We start from the raw sequence: 22,051 nt of genomic DNA on the forward strand, positions 1-22,051 counted from the left end.
ATACTATATATCCCACTGTATGTATAATTGAGAGTTTTCTTAAGAACACTAAATATTATAAGAACCTTCAGAACGAATGAAAAACTAACCAAAATTAATTTTTTTAATATAAACCTTATTGTAATTAAAATACAATATTACAAATAGAATTTACTATTAAGATAGTTCATCTCTCCTCGTACAATCACTCTTAATAAGTTTTTTATATGTGTAAATACAAAAATTTACACATGTTTAAATGGAAACTTACACATGTGTAAATTTTATTTATTTATAAATATATTTAAATTTAAACATGTAAATTTAATTTTTAATATTGTATTCGAATAATAATAATAGAGAAAAATGTCCGAATAGTCCATGTGGTTTGACTATTTTTCACCTTTAGTCCCTAACTTTCTAAAATTACAGCTATAGTCCCTAACTTTTGCAATTTTGTTCCCGGATAGTCAATGGCGCGAATGGAGGTTAGTTTTTGTTGTTAACTAGGTGTGAAATTACTAAAATACCCTTCGGTATAAAACAAAATAAATTAAATAATTATTAGTTGGGCTCCCACCCAATCAGCCTCCTCCAACCTTTACATATTATTAAAAGATAAAATGGATAGGAACCATCATCTCTTTAACTTCATCTTCATCCCTAAAAATCTACAACCAGACCACCTATTACCCACGAAGAGGAAATAGGATCATAAAGAAGTTAAGCCATGATGAATGCATTGATTATGAGACCACTATGAAGAATGAAGAGAATAAATGATGTCATGGAGAGTGTGAGTTATGAAAAATGTATACGTGAATCTGGTTTTCTCTTCCGAGTTCCCACCTCATACTCTGCATTTCTTTTTCCCATCCAGATCAGAGTTTTGTATACTTTCAATAAAGTTTCCGTTCCTAACTTGAATGTATTAAATTTGCATCATGAAACTAGTTTATAACAGCACCCTACCGATTAAATTTTGCACTTTTTTCACCATAACCCCACTTCGATGACATGGTGTGGGTTGTTATACAACAAATGGTGCCACCCACGAAAACTCCTTTGTTCGATTTTTGTACAGACTTTTGTTTAATTTTGAGTAATTTATGAATAAATTGAAAAGGATTTGTTAACAGTGTTGATTCCCGCAGGTGGTCACCGGAGTGGTGTGTAGACTGTGATGTCGGTCGGAACTGTAAGTGAAACTGGGCCCCTGTTTCTTGTTGATAAGCATCTACACAATTTAATTATAACACCCTAAAAGTATGAGTATGTGAAACAATGGTTTGTTTATATGTATACTTCTGTGAAGAAGTTGAGGAGCAGGTAGGGGTTTTCAAGAACATGAAGTGGAATAAATGGGTTGGTGGTCGGAAGCGGTGGTGGCCGGAGTTCTTGGCCGGACGGTAAAGGGTAGAGGAGGTTGAACATGGTAATGGTTGTGGGTGGGTCACACAAAGAAGGTTAGAGGAGCCTGATTGGGTGGGGCCCAACTGAAAAATAGATTTTTAATATATTTTGTTTTATACCGAAGGGTATTTTAGTAATTTCACACATACTTAACACCAAAAACTAACCCCTATCCACGCCAGGGACTATCCGGGAACGAAATTGCAAAAGTTGGGGACTATAGCTGTAATTTTAGAAAGTTAAGGACTAAAGGTGAAAATGAGCAAACCACAGGGACTATCCAGGCACTTTTCTCATAATAATAAGTGTAAAAAGATATTTTGATTTTGAATTCTTTTTTTACCAAGTTCTCGTCATTTTTTCACTCATTCTCACAATTCTCGTAATTATTTATTGTTCTCATTAAGAACACTAAATATTGCGAGAACCGTGAGAACAAATGAAAATACCAATCAATACCAATTTTTTTAATACTATTCTCACTGTAATTAAAATACAACATCAAAAAAACGAAGTTACAACATTAAATAATTTATTTCTTCTCTCAAAATCACTCTTATTAGATTTTTTACAAATGTGTAAATATAGCAAATTTACACATGTGTAAATGGCAAACTTACACATGTGTAAATTTTCTTTATTTACAAATTCATGTAAATTTAAATGTGTAAATAAAATTTCTAACATTGTAATCGAATAATAATGATAATTGTAAAAAAAAATTGAATTTGAATTGTTTTTACTAAGCTCTCGTGGTTTTTTCATTCGTTCTCACGGTTCTCGCAATATTTAGCGTTCTCATTTAAACCTTCTCACTCCCGATACATACATACATATATATATATATATATATATATATATATATATATATATATATATATATATATATATAGGGTCAGGATTAAGAGAAAATAGTGAAAAGTGTGAGAACGGTGAGAACGCTTATGGGTCGTCCGATCAAAACAATCCATGAACTAGATTGCGCGGTGGCGTTTCGTAAATAACATCAATTTTATTATGTGGAACGCGCTTCATTAAGGGTAAAAGGGTCTTTTACCGCTCATATTCAAAACGCCAGCAAATGATAAAACACCATTAAAAACAAAACGCAAAAAATTAGTGATAAAACGAGTTGGATATTACAGGAAGATGAAACAATACAGAAACTGAATTTCAGTTAATAACATTAATTAAAAGAAATTCCATCCTAAATTACGCGCCAAAACATCATTATATAAACGAGGTAAAAACATAGCTTGCATAATCACTTCAATCTATCCATTTCTGCAAAAAAAAAAAAACATATTTAACCAAAACGCCAAAAATGGCAACAATCGTTTCCTGGAGATACAATCTGGCAATCAGACGATTCGTCCTCCATTTTGACAACAGAATGAGGGTGTATGTTAAGACGGTCAGGGGAATTCTGAAGATGGAAGAAGAGATACAGAGGGGAATCTTATCCCTTGGCATCGCTCTAGACAACGAATGCCATGAAACACATATGCTTATGAAAGCATTAACCAGGAAATTTGGATCAATCAAAGCAGATGTGAAGTTGGACCCTGTCATGACATCATGGCGTTTTGATGATGAAACAGACATGGTGACGGTTACATACGACATCGGAGAGCAGGAAGTATACTAGCTAGAAAACATCATGACAAAGCAGCGACTAGGTTTCATGGAAGAATTGCATAACGCTGACAGGTAGTCCGTAGGACAACCCTTAAGTGGTATAAATGATAATAAAATCCTACATTTAATCGGGTAGTTGTCTAGAATTAGATAACTACGGTTGTTTGTGTTTCAGGTACAAACAGGAGCTTAAAATGGAAGGAAAACGGAGAATAAATGAAAAAATGAATTTTTGGAATTGAAGAATTAAGAGGATAGCATGATAGAGGACGAAATTACGAGAATGTAGGCGAAAACGGTGAAGAAAACGGATTTGAAACGAAAAAGTTATGCTAAAAACAAGTTTTCATGTTGAAGCCTGCCGTAGGCTACAGCAAGGGCCGTAGCTTATGGCGCCGACTGACACTTTTTGTCACCGTATGATAGTTTAAAGCCACCGTAAGCCATTCCAAGCCACCGTAAGCTACAGTGGCCACCGTAGCTTACAGCGCTGACCTGCGTAAATGTGTAACTTCCACCTTTTAATGCGGATATATGGTGTCTTTTCAATTCCAATCATTCCCATTCGGTTACATACACTTTGGAGACGAATTTTGGGTGTTCTTGAGAGCTTGAAACAATTTCTAAACATCTTGTTAGTGTTTTTAATTCCTATGAACATTAAGACTTGTTGGATGATGATGATGATTCAAGCCATGAGTGGCTAAACACTTTGTGATTATCTTGGGTTGAAGGTTTGTGTATGACTTTGTGCTTTGATTTCATATTTCTAGAATAATGAATTTGTCTTTATGAATTGTTTGTTATGGTGTATGATTGCTTGTTTGTAAATTGTTAAATTAGTGTGCTAATCTTTTTCGAAACTATACGTTCTTGGTGCCGTTGGCAATCGAGATATCATAGGTAAAATTAGGATTGGGTATTGATTAATTGGTCATCGGGTAACAACCTCACGTTCTAGGAATCCGAGTACTTAGTTCCCTTTCATCACAACAAGTAATCATACATGAATCATGTCTATGTGATTCTTTCTAGTTGAATGTTAGCACGAATTGTGAAGCAAACCGGAAACCTAAGATAGTCATTTGTCTCTAAATTGTTTACAAACCAATTTTCCATTTTCGCAATTACATTAGTAATCTTAGTTTTAAAATCAATTCAATCAATCCAACTCTTGAAATTTACTTTAATTGCATTTAGTTTAATTTTAGTTAACTTAGAGAAACGTTTAAATAACACATTTTCCACAAACTCCTTGTGTTCGATACCCACTTACCGCTATCTATTTAGTAGTAATTGGATTAAATTTGATTGTGACCACGACATCACGTCAAATTTTGGCGCCGTTGCCGGGGAGTAGTGCGCAACGTGTGTTATTATTCTTCTAAGTTTGTTATTTTTCTGGTTTACGCTGGGTGTGTTAGTGTGTAGGTATTTACAGGTGCATGCGTACTAGAAGCTCTCACAAGCTATCACCATTGGCATTTGATCCGGAAATTGAGCGAACTTTGAGAGGAAACAGAATTTTGCTAAGAGAAAACAGAATCAGCGGTTCACCAACAACACCAACTACACCAATTACACTACTTAGATACATAGATCCACCACCACCACCACCCACTGCGGGTGAGTTTACACCACCCTTCATACCATCATCAACACAACCTTCACCAAATACCACCATGCCTAACATCACTACCGACCCTACTCCACCTCATGATTTTACACCAACCAACACTACTGATGTGCGTAAGTGTGTATATGTTTTAAGTATATATTTTAAGCCCTTTTTACACTTTAGCCAAGTTTTAAATTTATAAAACACGATATTTACTAACACTAAACACACATATGGGCAAGTGCACCCATCGTGGACGTAGTATAGTGTTGGTAAGATACCGATGTCATCCAAGGACACAAGAGCTTTTAGTACCGGTTTATCCTCAACGTCTAATCAAATCAAAATGTTAGAAAAAGATTTTTAAACTAGGAAAATAAAACTAACTAAATGCTGAAAAATAAAATAAAAATAAAAACAGATAGACAAGATGAATCACTTGGATCCGACTCGTGTGTATAGGGTTGGTAAGATACCGAGGTCGTCCAAGGACACAAGAGCTTTTAGTACTGGTTTATCCTCAACGTCTAATCAAATCAAAATGTTAGAAAAAGATTGAGTAAATTACAAGTTTTGTCCTTTATGTATGTCCCAAATTGCAGGCGCTGTCCTTTAAACCAAAACTTGACAGGCGGTGTCCTTTGTGTTTTCAAAATCTTGCACGTTTTGTCCTTTAGGCCAAACCTAGTTAGATTTGTTAGTTAAATCTGGTATAAGGGGCTATTTTGTAAAAAAAATTATTCAGGGACTAAATTGTACAAAACTTAAGCCAGTGGCTCTTCTCAAAACCGTAACAACAATTCATTCCCCTACGCTAACGAACTTACCTCCAAAATATCAAAATTTTTACAAATTTCAAACACACACAGAGCAACCGCTGGTGCCAGTGGCTCCCGCCATGACTACACAAGTGTTGGAGATGCAGCAGACCTCTTCATCGCTGCCAGAACACGTTTTGGACGACACCAAGACCTTGATCTCTGCTCTCAGTTTCATCTCGTGGAATTTACCGCTTCCTACCGATGTTTTTGATGCCGTTTCGGAGATTTACGCCGGTGGCGGTGATGGTGGATCTGACGGTTGCGAACGAGGTGTTGGTGGTGATTCGTCGACGATGAGTTGTTTTGTGTTTATTTTGCGGAGAGTGATGGTGATTAGGCTTAGGTTTTGTTGTAGGTTGTTGAATTGGCTTCGTAAACCTAATTGTAGATGTTTTGATGTTGTGAATTGGAGATTTTTGGGGGTGGTCCTTCGTAAACCTAATTGCGATTGCAGGTGGTGGTGGTTAGGCTTAGGTTTTGTTGTAAGTTGTTGAATGCAACTGTTTCTTGTTATTTTTTAATTATTATTATTATTATTATTATTATTATTATTATTATTATTATGTTAGTTTTATATTTATGTTAGTTTAATGTACTAGAAGTTGATGATTTGATCTTGTAGTAGTAACAACTTGAATTGGTTCATGGGTTTGTAAATTATGATGGATCTAGTTAAAGAGTATTTAACATGTGAAGTCGAATGCTTATCTGATCTTTTTTTCGTCAAACACTTTCGGTAGTGGTGGTGGTGACGGCGGTGGAGGGTGGTGGTGATGGTGATGAAGGGTGGTGGTGATGGTGGTTAGTAATTTACTCAATAATAATAATAATAATAATAATAATAATAATAATAATAATAATAATAATAATAATAATAATAATAATATTAAGTTTTGTACAATTTAGTCCCTGAATAATTTTTTTTTTACAAAATCGCCCCTTGATACCAGATTTAACTAACAAATCTAACTAAGTTTGGCCTAAAGGACAAAACGTGCAAGATTTTGAAAACACAAAGGACACCGCCTGTCAAGTTTTGGTTTAAAGGACAACGCCTGCAATTTGGGACATACATAAAGGACAAAACTTGTAATTTACTCAAAAAGATTTTTAAAATAAGAAAATAAAACTAACTAAATGCTAAAAAATAAAATAAAAATAAAAACAGATAGACAAGATGAATCACTTGGATCCGACTCCTGTGTTAGTATAACCTTTGATTATTTTTGCACTTTTGCACTTGTTTAAGAGATTATCTTAGTTATTGTAGTAGGCCCCTCTTTTGAAGGCGACGTTACCCTCAACCCAGTAGTTTGAGTCAGCAAGGATACAATCCTAAAGGGTCGGATTATTGAAAGATAATTAATTAAGTTATTAATGCAAATTATGGTAGGCCCCTCTTTTGGAGGTGACGTTACCCTCGACTAAGTAGTCTGAGTCAGCAGGGATATGGTCCTAAATAGCCGGGTTATAGTATTAATAGTAGTTAACTTATGAGGGGATCAAAGAGTTTGGACCCCCGCCATCCAATACCTTTGGGGTATTGAAGGAGGTCCTACTAAATTTGACCCAGGTCCCTTGCAGGACCTCTAAACGCTGAACAAGGGCAAGACCCTTACCAAACCGTTCCCTTAACCCCCGACCAGGTAGCCAACATACCTCCATATAGACTGTGGAGATATGAATGGTGAAAATCTTTTATTTTATATAGACAGTAAAATAATGCCAAGACACCACGGACAAACGATAAGGAAGAATCACCTTCAACATAAGAAACTAGTTATTAAAGTCATTAATACAAAACCAATTAAGAAGTGCAAAAGATTAAAAATAAAAAGTATTATACTAAACACTTGTCTTCACCAAGTGATGTAAGAGACTTAGGCAAACATGGCCTTATTGTCAAGAACTCTTACGATCAATCTTGGATCCCGAGACGACTCACACACTCTATGATGGACAATGGATGATGGTGGTGGATGATGGTGTTGTGATGGTGGTGGGTGGTGGATGAAGTGTGAGAGAGGTGGTGTTCCAAGGGATGAGTTGCAATGGCTCCAAGCACTCCTATTTATAGGCTGAACAGAAGCCTGGGCACGGCCTCGTGTACGCTGGGCACGGCCCCGTGCCCGTCTGACACTATCTCTCTTCATTAATTGTAATTCACAATTACAATTAATGCGCCTGCAGTACTTTGGGCACGCCCCCGTGTTCACTGGGCACGGCCTTGTGGTGAGCAATAGAAGCTTCTACAGGTTTGTCTTTTCTGCTGCTTCTTGGGCACGGCCCCGTGCTCGGTGAGCACGGGGCGTGTTCAGTCTTCTGCCTTCTCTGTTTTGCTTGGGAAGATGCTGTCGAGGGGTCGGGCAATCCACTTTTGTTCCTTTTCTTGTATTTATGTTAGATTTAGCTGTCTTTTTGCTTCTTTTATTAATTTGAGCTCATTTAATCCTGAAAATACAAAAGGAAGACAAAAACACACTTTTTCCAACATTAGTACTTAAAAAGGGTTAGTTTTATGCCTCATTTGATGTAATTTATATGTTGCATTTTACACACATCAAATATCCCCACACTTGAATCTTTGCTTGTCCTCAAGCAAAACTCTTTAATATGTGGCTTACACTCCCAAATGGAATGGGTAGAAGAGAAGGTTTTGGGTTTGTCATAGAGTGTCGGGATTTTCCAAGATTGTTTAGGTTTTATTTTTATTTATTTACAATCCTATTCGTCATGATTTATTAAAAACTTTTCATAAGGTAAATTATTTATTAAGGCATAACATACCTTTTTAAAATTTCATTTATATACAAGTTCACATACCTCAGGGGGAAATCACTCACACTCGGCCGAAGGTGTATTTTTAGTGAATCACTCGAGAGCGGCATGGAACTTATTCCTACCATAAGCTTGCCAAGCAATCAATCCTCCTCCTTTTTAACTTTATACCTTTGTAAATATTAAGAGGGCTTTTTGGGTGAAGGGTTAGGCTTGGGCTAAAGGTGGGTAGTTGGGGTAGTGGTTAGTGGAAAAGGGCGAAAGGCGTAAAAACGTCGGTTTTCGTAAAACATTGTGTTTTTGTGACTTTCTATTTTTAATGAAGTATTTATTCAAACAAGCTTTTGTTTGAGGAGCTTTGTTTGTTTATTTCCAACTTCATTGTAAAGTATTATATATATATATATATATATATATATATATATATATATATATATATATATATATATATATATATATATATATATTCATAGTCACACGAAAACCGAGCTTGTTACTAAAATAAAAGGTAAAAATAAAAAGGGTTTTTGGTGGGTAAAAAGGGTTTTGGGTTAAGAAATGAAAAGGTTTAGGCTCAAAGGGGTTAACTAGGGGGAATTTTGGGTAGGTAAAAAGAAAATTAAAAATAATGGTGTTGAAAGAAAAAGGGTTAGTCCTAATGCCTCCATCATTTACTTACTTGGGTTTAAGTTGGTAAGGACCGGGAATGAATTGTCGTGGCAAGTTCTAGAGTCGTAAGAACTAAGCAGCTATTCACACAAGAAACGAAAAATGAGCATTAAGCGTAAAGATGTATATTTGTATGCTCAATAAAGGCTCAAAACTCACTTTTGTGGGAATGGGTTTTTATGTGATCAAGTATATATAATCAAATTTTAACTAAGCTTGTCATGTCGTTTCATAATTTTCTTATGTTGGTTCTTTTTATCACGACGCTATCGGTTGTAAACTTGTAAAAATATAAACTTGTTAAACTTAGAATTCCCAACTTAAACTTAGACAAGTAAAAAAATGAAAATTTTTTTGAAAAATTTGGGGTGATTAGCGGTTCCAATAGAGTTTTGTGTAAGGCTTGTTATTAGGACTTGCAAAATTCAAGGTTTTAGCATCCCCCCCCCACACTTAAATTACACATTGTCCTCAATGTGTCCCAAAAATAAATTTTTAGGTTGATTGAATGTGTAAAATGGTGTTAAAAGCAAAATTTTATGTTACTGGCAGTCTGGACACGACCCCGTGGTGACCGGGCACGGCCCCGTGTTCAAGTGCCAGTAACAACAATTAAAGAAAAGAAACAGAAGCCTGGACACGGGGGCGTGTTCGGTGAACACAGCCCGTGTCCAGTTACCTGAACTGGGCGATTTTCTGCAAGATGTTCAGCACGGGGCCGTGTTGGCTGGGCACGGCCCGTGCTGAGCTTACTGTAATGGAGAAATTGTTGTCGGGTGGCCCTGTTTTCGTGCATGGGCCATGTTTCTCGTTTCCCTTGTTATCCTTAACCATCCCAAGTGTGTTTTATTTATTTCAACATCATCCAAACTTTAAAACCATCATTTCATTAAAAACCATAGAGAGATCTTATATAACGTTCCTTAAAGAAAAAAGTAAAAAGAAACAAAAAGAAAAATCTTAACTAATTAGGTCAGGGGGTACACAAAGTTATCATAAAGAGTTCTACTTTTTGTTAAGAAAATTTCCGGAATAGGTTCCCGATGTAGTAGGACTCTTGGCCGATGGTTTTCTTCCTAGAAGTTGTTAAAGCCATTCTTCTATCTCCCTTGGAAGGAAGAAGGTGGCTTCATTTTCCTCAACATCTTGCGGAGGAGGGGGAACAGCCACCGGGACTCCTTGTACTATCCCTTGGGGAGGCTCCGGGTGTATGGCGTACCATTCAGCGGGTATGATGACTTCGGGGACCACGTTCCATGCCCTTTGGGTTATTATAGGTACTTTTAAGAAGATTAATTAATTTTTGTTTTTCTACACTACTTAATTTAGACGAAATAATTACAGGTAATTTACCATCTTTGCCTAGAAAAGCATATTCCAAACCTTTCGGAAGTTCTTTGAGCTCAATGGGTGGCTCTTTAGGAGACTCCTTATTTTGTGGCTCATTTAGATCAAGAACTTTAAAGGTTTGTTCTATGGCGACCTCTTCTTCAACAAAGTGGTCAACTTCTTCACTTGTATCGGTTGGCTCATCTTCATCTTCAATTAGGGGGCCATTATTGCCAAAAGGGTATTTCATTAAACGCTCAAGATCTATGCTCCTTGTTAGGTAGATTGTTAAATTTCCAGTTTTTCAAAGCTTCATGAGTTTTTACAAAGGGTTTTCCCAAGACTAGAGGAGCGTCATCGAGGATGACAAAGTCAGTTGGAATAACCATTTGATTTGTTTGAACCAAAACATCCTCAACCACACCGATTGATTTTATTACTTTCCGATTAGATAGAAAAATGGGTATTTGAAGTGGAGTAAAATCACTAATACTTAATTTTTCAAAAATGTAGTTAGGCATTATGTTAACACAAAGATCTTTATCAATGGTGACATTACTAATAAACGAATTTTGAAAGAAACATGGAACCGGTGTAATATTAATTTCAAAAGGATCTTCTTTTATTAGTGAAGTTTGATCATTAGTTAATTTAACACTTATCATTTCTTCAATTTTAGTGTTAGTGTTTAACTCATTTAAAAACTTAGCATGAGTGGTTACTAAACAATGATTTTCAAAAGAAGGTGACAAGAGATTAATTTCTTCAAAATTAGACTCTTCTTGAATTTTAACGTTATCGGCCTCACCTTTTTCGTTGTTTAGCTCATGCGTCAGTTTTTCACTTATTCGTTCTTCCATTTTTAATTCCTCAATTATCGTTTCTTCCTTTTTTTAATTCTTCTCTCGCGCGGGACTCCTCTTCCCTTGCGCGAGATTCTTTTATGCATCTTTCGATAAATTTAAGGTTTTCTATTATCCTATCGGCTATGTCGGTGATAGAATAAGGATCGGGATCCTAATGGCTTGAATCCGGTTGTTCGATCCTTGGTTCCTCATAGTACCCATATGAAGTAGATGGTTCACACCATTGTCCTTCATTGTAAGTATATGATGGATAAGGGTCGAAATTTTGTTCTTCATAGTACTCATATGAGGTGGGTTGTTCACGCCATGGTTCCTCATAATAAGTGTATGAAGGTGGTGGCTCATATCTTGAGTCCTCAAAGTATGAGTATGAAGGTTCATACCTTGGTTCATCAAAATATGAGTATGAGGAAGAAGGTTCATACCTTTGGTCTTCATAGGATGTGTATGAAGTCGATGGCTCGTACCTGGGCTCCTCATAATGGTTGTACGAAGTGGATGGTTGAAATAAGTCACAATATTGTACCGAGTGCGGGTTACCACAATTAGTGCAATAGTCTCTCATATAATCATCCTCCTCATAAGTGTAGTTGTAGCCTCCTAAGTATTGATCCATAAGAATCACTCAACAGACCACAACTGAGTCTCGGGATCAGAAAACAAAAACAAAGACGGAAACAGAAGCTGGACAAGGCCCCGTGTTTGGTGAACACGGCCCCGTGTTCAGGGTCTATATCTGGGCGTTTTAATTAAAGTTACTGGTCTCGTTGAGCACGAGGGCGTGTTCAGTGAGCACGGCCCCGTGTTCAGGCTACTATAAATCCAAACTAAACTAAGATGTAGAAAAATGTGTGCGCGTTTTTAAAAAAGGTTTTGAAAATCTGATTAGGCCGTCGATTTTAAGCTTTCTTAAAATCCTTGTGTCCCTGGCAACGGCGCCAAAAACTTGATGTGCGTAAGTGTGTATATGTTTTAAGTATATATTTTAAGCCCTTTTTACACTTTAGCCAAGTTTTAAATTTATAAAACACGATATTTACTAACACTAAACACACATATGGGCAAGTGCACCCATCGTGGACGTAGTATAGTGTTGGTAAGATACCGATGTCATCCAAGGACACAAGAGCTTTTAGTACCGGTTTATCCTCAACGTCTAATCAAATCAAAATGTTAGAAAAATATTTTTAAACTAGGAAAATAAAACTAACTAAATGCTGAAAAATAAAATAAAAATAAAAACAGATAGACAAGATGAATCACTTGGATCCGACTCGTGTGTTAGTATAACTTTTGATTATTTTTGCACTTTTGCACTTGTTTAAGAGATTATCTTAGTTATTGTAGTAGGCCCCTCTTTTGAATGCGACGTTACCCTCAACCCAGTAGTTTGAGTCAACAAGGATACAATCCTAAAGGGTCGGATTATTGAAAGATAATTAATTAAGTTATTAATGCAAATTATGGTAGGCCCCTCTTTTGGAGGTGACGTTACCCTCGACTAAGTAGTCTGAGTCAGCAGGGATACAGTCCTAAATAGCCGGGTTATAGTATTAATAGTAGGTAACTTATGAGGGGATCAAAGAGTTTGAACCCCCGCCATCCAATACCTTTGGGTATTGAAGGAGGTCCTACTAAATTTGACCCAGGTCCCTTGCAGGACCTCTAAACGCTGAACAAGGGCAAGACCCTTACCAAACCGTTCCCTTACCCCCCGACCGGGTTGCCAACATACCTCAATATAGACCGTGGAGATATGAATGGTGAAAATCTTTTATTTTATATAGACATTAAAATAATGCCAAGACACCACGGACAAACGATAAGGAAGAATCACCTTCAACATAAGAAACTAGTTATTAAAGTCATTAATACAAAACCAATTAAGAAGTGTAAAAGATTAAAAATAAAAAGTATTATACTAAACACTTGTCTTCACCAAGTGATGTAAGAGACTTAGGAAAACATGGCCTTGATTGTCAAGAACTCTTACGATCAATCTTGGATCCCGAGACGACTCCCACACTCTATGATGGACAATGGATGATGGTGGTGGATGGTGGATGAAGTGTGAGAGAGGTGGTGTGCCAAGGGATGAGTTGCAATGGCTCCAAGCACTCCTATTTATAGGCTGAACAGAAGCCTGGGCACAGCCCCGTGTCCGCTGGGCACGGCCCCGTGCCCTTCTGACACTATCTCTCTTCATTAATTGTAATTCGCAATTACAATTAATGCGCCTGCAGTACTTTGGGCACGCCCTCGTGTTCACTGGGCACGGCCCCGTGGTGAGCAATAGAAGCTTCTACAGGTTTGTCTTTTCTGCTTCTTCTTGGGCACGGCCCCGTGCTCGCTGAGCACGGGGCGTGTTCAGTCTTCTACCTTCTATGTTTTGCTTGGGAAGATGCTGTCGAGGGGTCGGGCAATCCACTTTTGTTCCTTTTCTTGTATTTATGTTAGATTTAGCTGTCTTTTTGCTTCTTTTGTTAATTTGAGCTCATTTAATCCTGAAAATACAAAAGGAAGACAAAAACACACTTTTTTCCAACATTAGTACTTAAAAAGGGTTAGTTTTATGCCTCATTTGATGTAATTTATATGTTGCATTTTACACACATCAACTTCACAACCCATTACCACCCAAGATGAACCAACACTCACTTTTAACCCTTCTACTACAATTCCACCATTCACCCATTTCTTTCCGGGTGCGGGTTAGTCATCTTCAACCTATTCAATACCACCAAACTCAACCATTGTCCATGCTACTTCTACATTTAGACCATCGAACCAGTTGGGTTTTCATTATTCAACTCTTCCATTTGGGCAATCTTCGGGTATAGGGGGAGATGGATATGATGAAGGATATGAAGATTTTGAGGGTTATGATGAAGACGGTTATGCATATGGGGGTGATGGAGATCAAGGGGAATTTGCTTAATACAAGGCCAAACTCAAGGAATTCCAAGTGTTGGTGGAATTCCACAACAACAAATTGTACCACAACATATTCGGCCAAGGCCACAAGGGCGACAGTTGCAACATCCTACTCCATTGCAACAAGTTCGTCCACAAAATGCACAACCACAATTCCAAAGGCCAATTCAACACCCACCGATGCCACAACATCAATTTCAACCACATGTACCTCAAGGGCCTATACAAAGACCAATGGGTCCTATTCGTCCAAGGAGTCGGTTGGGTGTACCAAGAAGACATCTTAGAGAACATGTGAGAGGCATTGAAGCACATTTTAGGCCGGTAATCACTCACAATCCTTCACCGGCAGTTATTCCTCACAATAATCAAGGGAGGACATTTGAGGTGAGAACCAATTCATTGCAAAGCTTACCAAAGTATAAGGGTTTAGCAACGGAGGAGCCTTATTTTCATTTGGAGGCTTATGACTCATTTTGCAACACTCTTGGGAGTCAAGGTTTTTTGGCCGATGATGTCAAATTGGTATTATTCCAATTTTCTTTGGAAGATAAGGCAAAGAAGTGGTTTTACACTCTACCTTCGGCATCTATCTATACATGGGCAGAAATGCAACAAATCTTTTTGCATGAATTTTATACCGCCCAAAAGACAAATGATGCTAGAAAAGGGTTGAGAAGTTTCCAACAACTACAAGGTGAGATGTTCCATGAGGCATTTGAACGGTTTAACATGATGATAAAGAATTGCCCTCATCATGGGATAGAGCTATGGGAGTTGATGAATGCTTTTCTGAGGGGTTATGTGCCGAAGATGCTCGTGACTTAATGTCTATCACGAATGGCACTTTTGGCACGAATTACGAGCATGATGATTGGGAATTCTTGGAATAATGGCAGTCACATCAAAAAGAAAAGCTCAAGCATCAAGGAGAGCACGACCGGCCATTACCTGAACTCAAGTGCACGCGGTAGACGATGGTAATGTTCAAACTTCTAATCAAATTTATAATGTTTGTGTGCTTTGTAATGAGATAGGGCATGCGGCTGAAAATTGCCAAGGAGTGGAAGGGCAATATGAGGAGGTGAATGCATTGCAAAGGCAAGGCGGGTGTGGTAGAAACTACAACATGAATTCCAATACTTACCACCCCGGTTTACGAAATCACCCGAACTTTAGATACGGGAATTCGTCAAATCAAGCCAACCCGAACTTCCAAGGAAACCAAGGATTTCAAAGGCAATATCAAACGGGTCAAAGCTTTTCGGGTGGAAACGAAGTAATGGAGATGTTGAAGGCGATGCAAATTGAGATGCAATGAAGGATTCATCTTGATGATGCTCGCATTCAAAAAGACGAAATCCGTGATAAAGCAATTCAGTCGTTGACTACCCAAATGAGTTAACTTGCGAGCGATGTGGTAATATTGAAGAAAGCAAAAGGCCAACTACAAAGTGACACGGTGACAAATCCCAAAAACATTAAAAGTGTTAATATCAATCTGGTAAGTACCGTTCCTAATAGTGACTTCAATGAAACATTTTTAACATCTTCTTGTCAAGTGAGTGCAGGTATAGGAAGGGATGCCGAGGTTGAAACGGACAAAGAGCATGGAGCACCACTCGTGCCTATTCAAGTGGGAAAATTAAAAATTCCTCAAGCATTGTTGGACTATGGGGCGAGTATGAGTGTGCTACTGTAACACCTCGAAAATTTATGTCCAATAATGTATTGACACGTGTCATAAGCTTTGAACATGTGAAAGAATACTTTAGAGGGACTAAAGTTGACAAACAGGAAAGTATGTGAATATAAGGGTTCAAAATGTCAACAATGGATAAATATACTTTACAAGAACCCTACATGATGTTTATACCCTTAAACGAATAAATTATGGATCATACGAAGCTAATTATGAAAGAAAGTGAGGAATTACAAACTACAGGGGTTAAATGTGTCAACATGTTTAAAGTATACCTCTGAGTGACCTTTTAGCAAACCCGAAGCTTTGTAATGATTAGTTATACTCACAAGAATGTGTGATAAAAATTTCACAAAGTTTCGTTATCGTATGAGAAAGTTATGATAAAATTCGTATACGAGGGGTTAAAAGCGTCAACGTTGAAATTTAAGACTTTTCGGTGATCGTATGAATAATCGGGGACTTAACAAAGTTGGTTTGTGACTTGGGGTCCTTAAAAGTCAAATTAGAGGGTTAAAAGTGCAAGAAAACAAGTAAAAATCAAGTTTGGAAGGACCAGTGACTTAAAATGCAATATTTGAAACTTTGTTAACCGGACTGGACATCCACACGGGCCGCGTAAGCCCAGGCAGGACCTTACACGGGCCGCCTGGCACTCCCAGTATCAGAAAAATCATGGCAGCTGCCTGTACAGCCGGTTTAACCGACTTAAAAGCCTTGTTTGGCACTTGTTCCTGCAACTCAAATCCTAGCCCGGTATATCCCATTTTAATTTTACACCATTGTTAACGTTATGCCTTTTTTACTCTCTGATCGAGGTTCTCGGAAATGAAAAATCTTCGTAAACTAAATCACACGTGTATATGTTGATGTTGGATCTGAGTTTCCTTTTGATTGTACTTTTGTTTGTAAAATAAGATGGAAATGAATGAGTGTGCAGTGGAAATTAAGATGAACACAAACTTTGTATACAATCAAATGAGAGTAATACTTTTAATCAAACATCTTTACACAAAGAACCGAATGATTGAATTTATTTCAAACACGATTACAATGATGATGTATGAATGCAAACTCCCCCTCAGCCCGAGCTCAGTAGTTTGTTCGTGCAAAGAAGACGAATGATGTGAAGAGCTAATAGAACAGTACAAAGTACTGTACTATTTATAAGCACTTGCAAACTACTGAGCATCTTTAGCTGACGTCACCATGAAAGTGACATCTAACCTCCTAACAAACTCTAACCTCTGATCTATACAGACACTGCTTGTGTTAACTACTGCTATTACATTCTATTACAAATAGACTTTAGAACTACTGCTGCAACCTTCTACTGCTGTGAACCCAGCAGCACTTATCCGGATCAGCAGTGCTTGACTCAAGGCAGTAGATTGAATCAGCAGGACTTGAGTCTTCATCAGATCTTTAATTGAGCAGCAGTTATTGGTCAGTAGTTAGTAAGATCAGCAGATAGGAGGTCATCAGTTGTTGTAATCACTTTCAAGGGGAGAGATATGTATATCAGTATCTGCTTATTCTGAATCCACTGAGCTGATCCAGTTTTGGCTTTACATTGTCTGTTCCTCTGATAGGGTTTAATCCCAACAATCTCCCCCTGGAACAGATAATGCCAAAACTCTTCATTATTGTGGATATTTTATTGCCTCATCAACAGTTCCCTTATTTGACCTTTAAATTGTAATTCAAAGCTAAGGGCATCTGTATCTTCATCATCCCTGCTAAGTGGAAGATCAAGGAGATCCTGCAAATCTTCAAGACTCAGGCCAAGAGCTTGTTCCCTTGATATTATCTTCACTTCTCCACCAGACCTGAGCAAAGTCAATACGCGGGTCTGTTTGTCAGTTGCCCACTTTTGTATTTTTGAGCCTGGTGGGTTTCTTGGGAGATGCTTATTTGCAGAAGTATTTGGAGAGGCTGGCTGATTCATCACTGGCTGAGCAGTGGTAGCAGAATTTTCTTGTTCAAGTTCTTCTTTTAACGTTCTTAGCAGGCCTTCTTTTACAACAGCATTGCCAGTAAGAATATCTTGAACTGTCTCAACTCCTAACTGGCTTTGTTTCCTCCTTTTGTAAGAGGAAGTACCAGCTGGAGCAGTGGATCTCCTGATTTGCAGCTTTGATGGTTCTTTTGAAACCGCTGCTTCAGGATAGTCAGGTTTTTGAGGGATTTTTGGATCTTTCTTCCTTAATTCCTCCAACCTTTTGTAGGTTGACCTGACCACATCTTCTTTCCATCTAGCAACTTGTCTTTTGGTGCCAAATTCAGCAACAACCAATTCTTCTTTCATTCTTTTTAGTTCCAACTGCTTTTCAGGTACATTCTTTTTGAACTTTGCCCAATCAGGAGGAGTGTGAGTGACATTCCTTTTTATCATAACTTGAATTCTGGCTGATTCAGCTTCAAGCTCTGGGATAGTCCACTCTTTGTACATGTGTCTCTCTCCTTTGTATTTCTTGTAAAACATGATGCTTTCAATGTAGTCTTTCTTCAGAGTTTCAGCTGCTCTTTCAGAAATTTGTTGACTAACATTCTTTGCAAAACGTTCCAGGGAGTTGACTTGTGTAAGCAGATATTGGTAGTATCTTGAAACTTCTTTGTCAGATTTCCCTTGTGAGTTTCTCTGTGAGATATCCTCTGCTTGTTTGGCCTTTATTTTCAAATATTCATCAATGTTTTTGGGCCATGGATATCCTTTGATTGAGGGCAAACTCCTTTTGGCAGGGTCATCCTCAGTATAGAAGGATTTTATCTCTTCTCTGACAGCTTCTAATTCAAGAGGAAATTGAACACCTGCAGGAGGTAAAGGTTTGTGCATTGGAACAGAAGAAAGTGGAACTGGTTTTGGTATATTGACAAGAGCTAAAGATTTTGAAGATGTTTGGGGTGGTGAAGTGACATCATCTTTAGGAGTTAGCCTCCTCCTCTTTATTTGAGGAGGGACTGATGATGTTTTGGATGGAAAGATGGTTGTAGTGGCAGTGGTTTGTGATAGACTAACAGCTGTTGAAACAACTGGTGTTCCAACCACTGTTGTCTTTACAACAGATGTTTTAACATCTGCTGTCTTCTGCCTTTTGACAGGAGGTGATTGTGATTTAGGTGGTGATGGTGGTAAAGCAGTGGATGTTGTGTGTGTTGAGGTGGTGTGTGTTGAAGTGGGAGCAGATGTTGAAACTACTGAGGTACCAACAGCACCTGATACAACAGAGGTTACAACACCTGTTTTGGGAGGTGGTTTTTGAACAGACTTTGAACGCCTGACCGGAATGGATTTGGGTAGCCTTACTTTTCTAGTAGACTTCTTCTTTTCATCAAAAAGATTTTCATCATCTCTTGACCCTAAAGTACCCTGATCCGGATAATCCATCTTGGCTTTCTTTTTGGCCTCTCTATCCCTTTTTACACAAGCAAGTGCTTCTGCAAGTGCATTTGTAGTCTCATCAATTTTCTTACTACCATCTGGCAAAGGGATCTGCTTGGTCATATTTGAATTTTCCGGTGCAAGGTAAAGACCATCAGTTATTCCCTTTCTTCTCCATTCTTGAATTTTCTCCCCCTTTTTGGCATTATCTTCAGGGAGTTGATCAATGAAGAATACTGGTGGAGGAGCAGTGCCAGTGGTGTGCAGGATCTGAGTTTTAAGAGCCTTTAGATCAGCCTGAGTGTCTTTGAACCTAGACTCCATAGCATTTCTCAGCTGTTGGACATGTTTTTCATGTTGTCGATCTGCCAGTTGTGCCTGATGATGGAGATAAGGTTGAAAGAGAGTCCAGAGCTCATTTGTAGCAGGTGCTTGTTGTGGAGCAGGTGCTTGAGGTGGAACAACAGTGGATTGTACCTTTTGTACCTGTAACAACTGCTGGAGCATATTTTTGAGCTCTGCAACAGAGTTATCAAGCTTTTCAACACGATCCGTCAATTTCTGGTACTTTAAATCATCACCCAATTTAATGGGATCATCTGATTTCCCACTAACAGTGGTTTTATCAGTGGCAGATGTGGGGAATTTATTCCAAACATTAACCACTGATGCCCCTTTTTCTTGGTACTGGGGTCTTCTTCCTTCAACACTTGACAACCTTTTGATGATGCCAGTTGGATATATAAATCCACTGGTGGTTGGCAGAGGTGCGATGTAAGGAATTGCCTCCAAGGAAGTCTTATTAATGAAACCACTGCCCAACTGTAAACCTGTAGGTTCAATAGTTGTAGTGGCTGCTTCACTTGGATTACCACAAAGAGTTACTTGTAACTCAATGGGTGTAACCTCCTCAGGTTTTGTTGGTGGGTTAGAAATGGATGATACAGCAGGCTCAGTCATTTGTTGAGGTATATTCTCATTGACAGGTGATTGAGAAGGACTGGATAGTGCCTGGTTCAAGTCAATTGCATCCAACAGTAGTTGTGTTTTTGGTGGAATTGAGGATGTGATGGTGGGTTTAGAAAGCGGAGTTGCTCCGGGCATTGAGCTTTGGATGATGGAGACAAGTGTATCCAGAGCATCATGATGTGGTGGCCCTTTGTGTACAACCTGTCCTTTTTGTGAAGAAGCAGGAGGAGTTATGGTTATGGGTTGAGATATTTGTACCAACTGCTGTGAGGAAGAAGCAGCGGTGGTTTCTAGTGACATTTGTGTTGTCACAGGCATTAACTCTGGTATCTCATCTGCCAGAGTTGCCTTTTCGATTGGTTTGGAGGGTTTTTGATTTTTCTTTTTGGATGGCCTTTTTGGTTTGGTAGGTGTGGGTTTCAAAACAGTTGTTCTGCTGCTTTGATCACCTAGAGCAGTAGGCTCAGCAACAGATACCTGAGGAGCAGTGGTAGCTGCTAAAATCTGCTCAGGTACCCCTGCTTGTGTTTTGCAAGGTGCTAACATACGTGAAAATGTTTCAGATGTTAGACAGTTTATTGCAGTTATTTCACCTTGGTTTATTAGAGACAAATCATCCTTACTGAATTTCTTTTGAAAATAATAGCTTAAGAACCTTGGAAACAGTAAAAATGATTTGCTTTCAACATTATTAACCAAATCTTTAAAGATTTCCCGAGAATAGTTATAATTTTCTTCTTGAAGAATCGCATATCCCAGATTTTGAATCTTTATAGGGATCTCATTGAAAGAAGTGGTTTTGTTTGAAACACATACTAGGAGGGTATGGCATAAAAATCTTGGTGCAGGAGGAAAGTAACCTTTTTCTAAGGTTAATTTCGTCATCATTGTGGCTTCATACCCTCTTTCAATGAAGTCAATGTGCAACTCGTTTTTGGTGAAAGAAGTTTTACCTGCCTGATCATCGAGTTGGAAGACTTCGGAGATGGATTGTGGTGAAATGTGGACAGCTTTACCCTTTATGGAAGATTTGATTGCAGTGACAATGTCTCCTTGTTTTTCAAGGGTTGCATTTTTCCAAAACTCCCTTTGGGTTACCAAGTAGATGGGTGCGTCGGCGGTGAGCAAAGATTTGTACTTTGATTTTGCCATGATGGTGATAATGGAATCGAAAACATCTGTGGTTCCTGGTTTTGTGAGAAGACCCAGGAGATTGTGAGATTTTTTGAATGGAATCTCAGTGGTGGTTGCCTTTTGAGAGGCTGTTTTCGAAGATTTTGATGTGGGTTTTGCAGATGACTTCGATTTTGTCATTTTTGAAACGATTGATCGAAGGAATTTTGTGGGAGATGGAAAGAAAAACTGCTTTGAGAAGAGAATTTTTTATGAATTCAATTCGACAGTAAAACCCTGTTTGGATGGTGAGTGGGGAGTTTTATAGGAGAGATAGTGAATGCTGACGTGGCAGCCGTTACAAAAAGTCTGACACTATGTACTGCCCACGTGACAACCACTGGTGAAGATGAAGAACAGTACTTTTGGTGAAAGCAACTGATGAAAGCAGTGGAAAGGGGGCAGTGGATGATTTTTACTATCAGTAGATAGCATATCAATGGATAAGACACTGCTTTTGAACAACAGTGGTTATCAAGGAATGAGAGAACAGAGGTTGCCTTTCAGCAATGGGCAGACTTTTTGATGTAAAGCATACTTTTGAATAATCAGTGGTTATGGCAGACTTTTAAGGATTTTAATGAAATTTTCATTTTTAAGCTATTTTTAAGGATGGATTTTTGATTTTCTGAAAACATTTTGTTGCTTTTATTCATAGAAAACAAGATGTTGCTTGTTATTCCATGTTCAGCATCCCAATCCTAGAGACCAGACTTTCAAAAGTGGCTGTATCAAGTGCTTTTGTGAGCACATCTGCCAGCTGGTCTTTAGTTGGGACAT

At 38.1% G+C, this 22,051-nt stretch overlaps 1 non-coding gene across 1 annotated transcript; it reads right to left on the reverse strand.

Moving 5' to 3' along the window:
- Window positions 1-14,703: 14,703 nt before the first annotated feature.
- Window positions 14,704-14,809, reverse strand: LOC118489509. The gene has a single exon (XR_004887529.1). It is a non-coding gene; the product is annotated as a small nucleolar RNA R71 (small nucleolar RNA).
- Window positions 14,810-22,051: the final 7,242 nt, after the last annotated feature.

This window comes from Helianthus annuus, chromosome 17 (genome assembly GCF_002127325.2).
Source record: "Helianthus annuus cultivar XRQ/B chromosome 17, HanXRQr2.0-SUNRISE, whole genome shotgun sequence".
In the NCBI taxonomy this organism is placed as follows: Eukaryota; Viridiplantae; Streptophyta; class Magnoliopsida; order Asterales; family Asteraceae; genus Helianthus; species Helianthus annuus.